This window comes from Papaver somniferum, chromosome 10 (assembly GCF_003573695.1).
Source record: "Papaver somniferum cultivar HN1 chromosome 10, ASM357369v1, whole genome shotgun sequence".
NCBI lineage: Eukaryota > Viridiplantae > Streptophyta > Magnoliopsida > Ranunculales > Papaveraceae > Papaver > Papaver somniferum.
Window position 1 is genome coordinate 124,050,651 of NC_039367.1, and position 8,988 is coordinate 124,059,638.

Below are 8,988 nucleotides of genomic sequence, written 5' to 3' on the forward strand. Positions count from 1 at the left end.
TATAAAAGTTAGTTAAATGCCAAACCTATAATTCCAAAAACTCTCATAGAAAACTTCTATTATTAGTTTAACACATTAACTAATAATACTTTCCAGAGGATATGCTTTAATTGCTGGTAATTAAAACATATATAATGAAAATCATAATCAAATGCTTTTCAATTTTTCGGACCAGGTATCACCTTGAGTATCAAGGAATATTTTTGAACAATAAATGATAAGAGTTATGTACATATTCAAATACGTCGACATCTAGAAGTTTCTTAGCAAACCCTAATTCCAAGATTCACACAAAACTTACAGAGATATGTGAATATTAGAAACTCGGTTTTGCTTGTTTGGATCGGTTGTACCAACCTCACAATGTAAATTGTGATCGGTTATACCATGTTTCCCAAACCAGGTTGTGACTGGTTACAATTTGCTTTCCAGAGGTAGCTTATGATCGGTTACACCTTACTTCCTGAGTTAGTTTATAATCGGTTACACCTTGCTTCCCAAAGGTAGCTTGTGATCGATTACAACTAACTTCCCAATTCATCTTGTGACCGGTTATACCTTGGTTCCAAAAGTAACTTATGGCAGGTTACAACTTGCATTCCAATATAGTTATTGACCGGTTACAACTAGATTTACAATGAAGCTCATGACCGACAAACTATATTATATAGACTATGACCAGTTATACCATAAATCTTAAAAAGTTAAGATAGGTTTTTCCAAAGTCATATTCCATTAGTCATCCAAAAGATATTCAAAGAATAACAAGACAATTCATGATTTCCCTTTTCAATTATGAAACAAGTTCATACATCTACTTCCTTAAACTCATGTAAAGATACATAGTTTTCTAGGATGAAATCATACCTATATAATGTACATATAATAAAATAATATATGCAATAGATTATGTCGTACTTACGAAGTTCCAAAAGGTAAGCGTTCATACTTCGTAATATATTTTCCTTGACACTTTGATCATACTATTATGACCAAGTCACATCACTAGAGTATTATATAGAATATATACAACTTTGCATGTTATGTTTTCAATATAGCACGACTTGAAAGATACGTTAGGAATGGAAACAAGATCAAGTCAATATTACTAACCTCAAGTTGAAGGATGATGTCGTCGTTGTAGTCGTTACTTCTTCACATTCTTCAGGTATTCGGAGTAATAATTGTACATCTCAATATTCCTAGACTTTCTAGTCTAACCTAAACAAAGTTGACTCTAGTATTTAATCAAGCGACTCTATATGAGCTTTGATACCAAAATATGACAACCAAACTTGACATACCAACGCTTGGTGAGTTCAACCGAGCTATGCTCTAACAAATGCGTTTGGGGCTTGCTATGGACGTTAAAATTAGGGTTTTAGTTAATTTTGAGGAGGTTAACTATCATAATTGGATAAGGATCAAGAGGAGGTGGAAATATGATAGTTATCAGGTTTCCTAGTTGGATAGACATCAAGAGCAGGTTACAAAAACCTATTTAAAGGGGAACCTAGATACAACTTTCACATTCAATTTTTTCTCTACCACTTCTTCTCTTATTCTCTCTATGAGTTGTTAAACTTCTTATCGATTAAGGATGATTTCAAAGTCCCGATTAATGAAATCTTAATTATTTACAAGTTTATCTTTCTTGTCGATTGTCTCTATTATTTTTAGCGTCAAAGAATTATTAATGAGTTATTTAATTGGCCATTTAAATTAACCCGATAATAATTCTTCACTGGTATTGGGTTGTGTAATACGTGTAATAGTCACCCAATTCCTTACATAAGTAGTACATCGCAAAATCTGATAGTGGTATTTTGTTAAGTGATTGTGTATAGAGATGGACTAGTAAGCAGACCGAGCTTATGCGTCTGATGTTAGGATCAACCTAATTCGCAAAACGTAAAGCGTCCGACTAATTTACACCTTGAATGCGCTACTTCTTGGTGGGTTGGTTGGATAGATTCTGGTAGTCAAGCGCTTCCATATCCAGTGACAATAGGAATTCCGGGGATAACAGAGTTTATTGCTATTCTACGGTTGGTGAAAGTATAAATTCAACAAGGAATAAACGAGTAATTTAATTAAGTTTCTATTCTGTGACGACGAAGGATTCCTTGGTCGTCTTTCTTTGTATTGTTTTCAAATCAATTATTTATTTTGTTCTACAACCCCAAAATCCCCTTTTGATACTTTTAACAACTAGAACCTTCCTGCTCTTCGTGAGAACAAACTTCTTGCCATGATATTGCCAGTTATTTGTGTGAAAAGAAGTGGATTAATTTGTTGTGTAAACGACGCGTATCAGGCAGTGTAGATTTTATTCTCTATCTCTGTTAAATGTTAGACATTAAAAATGGTGGTTTAGAGACAAAAAACATAATATACAACACATAAAATAAAATAAACCTTCAAATAATTTAGATTTTTTTTTTGAAAGATAAAGAATTATAAAAAAAATCAAAAACATGAACTTGATAGGGGAAATAGTCGAGTTGGAGGCGAAAAAGGTTGACCAGGTTAGAGGATGTAAGAAAAAAGACCAACCAAGTTAGAGGAGGTCAAAAACTTTGTAGATGAATTCGATTTTGGGATGAAAAACCTTGATAAACTTTCATTCTGGAATCAACCTCAGAAAATGCTTTGGAATAATAAGTAACGAAAGACAAAATCAAGGTCGTGGAAGAAAATAACAGGGTTTTTGTGGTTATTCCTAACTACCCAGATCGTAATTACCTATTGTTTTGGTTTACTACAACAATGTTGTCAAAGGAACATATATAGTCTCGCATACTTTCTGATGGAGGTATACCCTTGAAAGGGGAACTCCTAATAGAATTTAAAGTGGGTCACCCACTGGGAAGTTCTAAGACTAAATCCATTGCACTAATCAACATATTCATTAATGCCGCACATCTACAAAGCGAGGAAGTGAAATACCCATGCCGAATAGAGATGACGGATTTCTCTCTGCAAAGGTAATTGTTAAGTAAATGTTTTTTTAGTGTGCATTTGCGTATAATAATTAGTCTTCTTTCAAATATACACAAGGTAAAGCATATTGTTTTTTTTAATTATTATTATTTTCTTTAATTTTCAGTTAATGCTAATTTGTATTTTCCTCCAGGTTTGCAATATGGTTACACAGTGAGTTTGAAATAATTATGTAAAGGCTAACCTATGATAGTAATACCGCTGAGAGCTATGGTACTCTTAAGAAAAATCCTAAAATGTGTACTGCTTAAAGTTAATGGAGGTTCCATGTCAGATTGGTATATGTAGTGCTACTAGAGGTTGTGTCAGAGAATTTACTAAAAGTTGATGCCATTTTTCGTACGTCTCATACAACTCTTAATGGCTATATTTTATGGAATTATTTAGAACTCGTTATTTTTTTGAAAATTAAAGTGTAAATTACGTACATCAGATATTTTTCCGTCTACGAGTGTAACTGTAATCTTTAGAAAACCCTCGGTAAGAGTATAGTGTATCATGTATTTTGATGTTGTGTTTTTTTTGTTGTTGTAAGTTCTAGCTATCGGGATCAAGAGTCCTTAACCTTTGGGCATCGAGAAGGTATGTAAGTTTTCGTGCAACGGTTGAGCATATTATGAGTGATCCACCATAAGGGCTGTTTTTCGAAGATCAAATTTAGAGGTATGCTGGTGATGCATAGAGATCAGTTATTTTTCTATTAAGGTTGAAAAAAACATGGGTCTAACAACCACACCTAATATTTCGCCTAGCAATCTGTATGTACTAACTCCAATATAATTCTGAGAGCACCAACTAATAAAGCGAGCTCAATCAAGAAATATATCTAAGAGATATATCTCTGTTTCACAATGTAATCAGCAAATCAAACAAATAGAAATCCGCGAGCCTCATTATTATGTGAAACAACTTGAACAATACTAAAGACCAATGTTCAAGTGTCAATCAATATAATCAACAACCACAGGTTGGATTCACAATTGATTGAACTTACGCACAACCTGTGATATTTCAATTATATAAACAATATAATGCGGAAAAGAAATGACACAAACACCGGAAATTTTGTTAACGAGGAAACCACAAATGCAGAAAACCCCCGAGACCTAGTCCAGATTTGAACACCACACTGTATTAAGCCGCTACAGACACTATTCTACTCCAAGTTAACTTCGGGATGGAATGCAGTTGAGCCCTAACCAATCTCACATTGATCAACGTACAATTGCGCTCCTTACGTCTCTGAATCCCAGCAGGACTCTACGCACTTGATTCCCTAAGCTGATCTTACCCAAAACTAAGAGTTGCTACGACCCAAAGTCGAAGACCTGATAAACCAATCTGTCTCACACATAAAAGTATATTATATAGGTAAATATGTCTCCCACAGATGAACCTATGACTTTTGTTCCATCTTTTGATAAATCAAGGTGAACAGGAACCAATTGATATACCTGGCTTATATTCCCGAAGAACAACCTAGAAATATCAATCACCTCATAATAATCTTAATCATATGGTAGCGAAACAAGATATTGTGGAATCAAAAACGATGAGACGAAGATTTTTGTGACTAATTTTTATCTTACCTATCGGAGATTAATCTCGAGCAAATGTTAGAGAAGATAGTACTCAATCACGATAGAAAAAGAAAGATCAGAACATGCAACTACAGAGAAAATAGTTGGGACTGGCTTCACAATCCCAATGAAGTCTTTAAGTCATTAACCTATAAGGTTTCGTGAAAAACCTAAGCTTAAAGGAGAATCGACTCTAGTCGCAACTAGTATCACACGAGAGGTGTGGGGATTAGGTTTCCCAGTTGCTAGAGTTGTCCTTTATATAGTCTTCAAAACATGGTTTGCAATCAATATTACCTTGGTAAAAAAGCATTCAATATTCACCGTTAGATGAAAACCTGATTAGACTCATGCTAATATCTTTCAACCGTTAGATCGAACTTAGCTTGTTACACACAAATGAAAAGTGGCTTCATTTAGATATGAGTAACCGTACCTAAACGTGTGCACCTTGTTGGCTCAACAATAGTTAGCCAAAATTATCCATATGAACACTTTCATATCAACCTTACTCATCTTAACCATAACTAGTTCAAATGACTCAAATAAAACTAGTTCTAGAGTTGTTCAATTTTTTATATTCTCATAAAAGTATACAAGACACAATTAAAGCAAAATCGATTTTGATTCACTCGAATCACGTCAGGAATATTATAGCCATGGTTTGCAAAATATTACATTCCTTATTATATATATGCATTAGTTTATGAACAAATCGATTTTAGAACATTATCCACTAGGTATGCAAACGGGTACGCATATCATAGTGGTCGGACTAAGTTTGGGTTCCGCCAGTACGCGAACTGGTACGCATAGCCTCCAAACTCAGCAGAGATTCCCGGACCTGAACCTCACGCCAGTACGCTTACCGGTATGCGTACAAGGTTCTCGGACTTCACTGAACCAACTAGTACGCATACGGGTATGCATACCATGGTTCCCGGACTTGGATTACATATATGCAAGTACGCATACTATGCTTAAATCCAATTGTTCTAAACTCTCATTTCAACCATTGAAACATTCTTGGAAGACGACAATAGCTGTCTCACACAAACTATTAGATTCAAAACAATTTCAAGTGGTCGAATGATCAATACGAAACATTCCGAGTCTACATCAAATGACTGTATCACACAAATCATGTAAGATGTTACCAGGCGATTTTCACATGATCATCTTTTGACTTTCGTCAAGAATATAAGATGAACTTGGTTAAAGCGAAATATTACCAACACATATTTCGAGAAATATGTAAGCGAGTTAAACTCAGCTCGAAATATCAAATGTGTATAATTGAAGTCTATATAGCTATGCGACTTTTGTCTCAAATAAGAGATAAAGTAGATAGACTTTTGAGTGATAGATGAGTTCAAGTCTCCACATACCTTTTGTTGATGAAGTTCCACAAGCTCCCCTTAGTAGTTCTTCGTCTTCATTCGATGAACGCCGTGAAGTCTAAAGCTCAACTACACTTTTTATCCTAATCCGAGACTTAGCTATAAGTATACTAGAAATCAAGACTTATAGTTTTGGCAACTAAACTTGACAACAATCTTGAGATAGCAACGCTTGCGAGTTCGACCGAGCAGTGCTCTAATAAAGGTATTTATACGTAATGATTCCTACACCAACAGAATATAGGGGCATGCTATATCAAGTGAACTAATATGGTTGTTTGTGGGTGAAAACCGTTTCTGCTGATTTTGGTAAATTTGGGTGTGTGGATGAGAAACGAATCTAAACCCTAAACAATGCACTGCACGGGAGTACTTTTGATTCGAGAGATCAATCTGTACAATCCTGGCCTAAACCAAGAAATGGTCATTCCAAGCTTGCTTCGGTCACAAAGTGAAGGAGAATGGTTGGTCTTAGGGAGGGAAGCGAAGAGAGTGTTGAGACCAGAATAGTTGATTCTGAAGGTGTGGTTGCTTATGACTCGTATTTGAAAGTAGGACTGGCTAGCAGAATGGAAAGCTACCAGGTGATTTCTAGATACTGTGTTGTTTCCGACCAAAAACTTGTTGTTTGGTAAAAATAGGTGAAGCTTATTTATACAAGTCATATTGAAATGTACCCTGGTCTCGTAGAAAGTGGAAACGATTGAGTGGTGGAAGAATAGAGTAACATGTAATCGTCAGTCATTATACTTCCATGATGAAGGAAGTGAATTCGTTTACGCCGTTACTTTTTACCACCACTAATTGTCTTGCTTCATGACACTTTCTTGTAACGGGCGCATTGCACGCCGCACGCTGTAAACCGCCAGACCAATACCCTGATGAGCATCCCCCAGTTTGTGACATGTTTGATGTCTCGAGTGTTTTCGTGGAAAACATGTAGCACTTTGCTACGTGTGGCAAGTCTAAGTCAAAGGACTTACCGCAGGAAAATAGCATGTAATGCTATTAGGCTCGTTTTGGCTGGTCGCCTAAAACTTGCCACAGGTTTGTCAGTTCGGTGGTGAACTTCGATGACTGAGATCGCATCTCATGAAGAATGGTAGTCGTTGATTATGGCTACTTTGCGTTGGCGCCTGATAATGGCGCGGTGGTTTATTGGTGTACGCCAGTGGCAATGTGCCATGGCCGGCATGGCTCGTGTATGCCAGTGGCACGGTAATGCAAGTGGCGCATGGCGTAGCCATAACCATTAGATTTAGGCAGCTGGTCGTCTGAAACTTGCCACAAGTCTGTCAGTTCGATGTCGAACTTGGATGGATGATATTGCATCTTATGAGGAAGGATGGCCATTTATTATGGCCGCATCTTGTTGTATAGCGAAGTGATTCCATTGGCATAGTGGCGTCTGGCGGAGCCATGGCATAGCGGCATGCCAGTGGCGTAGCCGTGGCAGCTGCTTTGGCACATCGGTGTTAGACCCAAATGTGGCGTGGCAACATTGGCCTTGTTGCCACATCAATCCCAACGCTCTGGGAAACGTTACTTGGCTTGGTTGGCGTAGCAACTTTGCCTAAATTAGGGTTTGGCACGTCAGACCCTAATTGGTATGTGTGGCATGCGGCCGCGGCATGGCGACACTTTTTTTGTAAACGGTGCCATAGCTATGCCAAAGGAACTATGGAAAGGACGTAATGTGGAAACGGCCACAAGAGTAAGGATTGTCGTGGGTGGATATGATATGGCGCCATTCCTTGGGCTTCCTGGGCCCCACACGGCTCGTGGCATGTTGTGGGGACAAAGTGGCATAATTTATGTTGCGAAAATTAGGGTTTTGGTTAATGTAGGGTCGTGCTTCTGACTAGAAAAACCCTAATTTGAGTTTATCATGGCGTTGGCCCCGAGCAGGAGGTAGGTTAGCACGTAGGACGCTATTTATGGCGCGTTGGCGCGTTTGGAAAGTTTGGCATGGTTAGCATGTTGACGCAGTAAGTGACATGTTTGGCACGTGCACTTGGCATGCCTGTTTGGTGTGCGCGATTGGCATGCTTTTGGCATGTTTGGCATGCCGTTAGCATGTTGGTGTGGTTTTGGGAAACCAACATGGTATGGCGACATATTGACACCTCTTTTAAAGTTGTGGCAGGTTTAGAGCAACCTGATTGGTCGAAAAAGGGAAGGCCAACCAAACATGGTGTGGCCACACTTTCAGCGTGAGTGTAGCGGCTTTAGAGCGACCTGGTTGGTCGATGGAAACCGTGGCCGGAAGGTATGGGCCCAGCCACAACTGGTGTGAGTGTGGCGGTTTTAAAACGACCTGATTAGTCGATGGAAAGGGGGCCGACAAGCAGCATGGGGACGGCCTCATTCTAAAAGCATGTGGCGCATTTAGAGCGACCTGATTGGTCGATGGAAAGGGGGCCGACAAGCAAGGGAGTGGCCACACTTCCAGTGCACCGTGGTGGATTTAAAGCGACCTGATTGGTCGATGGAAAGGGGGTCGGCAAGCAGCATGGGGCCGGCCTCATTCTAAATGCATGTGGCGCATTTAGAGCGACCTGATTGGTCGATGGAAAGGGGCCGACAAGCAAGGGCGTGGCCACACTTCCAATGCCCCGTGGAGGGTTTAAAGCTATCTGATTGGTCGACAAAGGAATAAGGGTCATTTGGGTAGCATGGGGCGTGGCCAAGTGGCGCCGGCTAGCCTATGGCATGGCCACGCTTCCCTCGTTGTTGCTCCTGCTCCGCGGCTCTGTTTATTCTTTGCTTTCTGAATGAGTATTTTGCGCAAAGGACTTAATCTTGGTACTTGGAGGTCCATGCTACTCTGCTGCGAGTAAACACAAATCCGTCATGCCATACCGATATTAAGGGTTATGCCGGGGAACATAGCACAAGAAAAGTACTCATTGAATCTTATATTAATAAGTAATATAGGCAAGGCGCCGAATTTTACAGAACATCTGGGATGGTTGCTACATGCGCCAGTCTGGATAAATTTCATG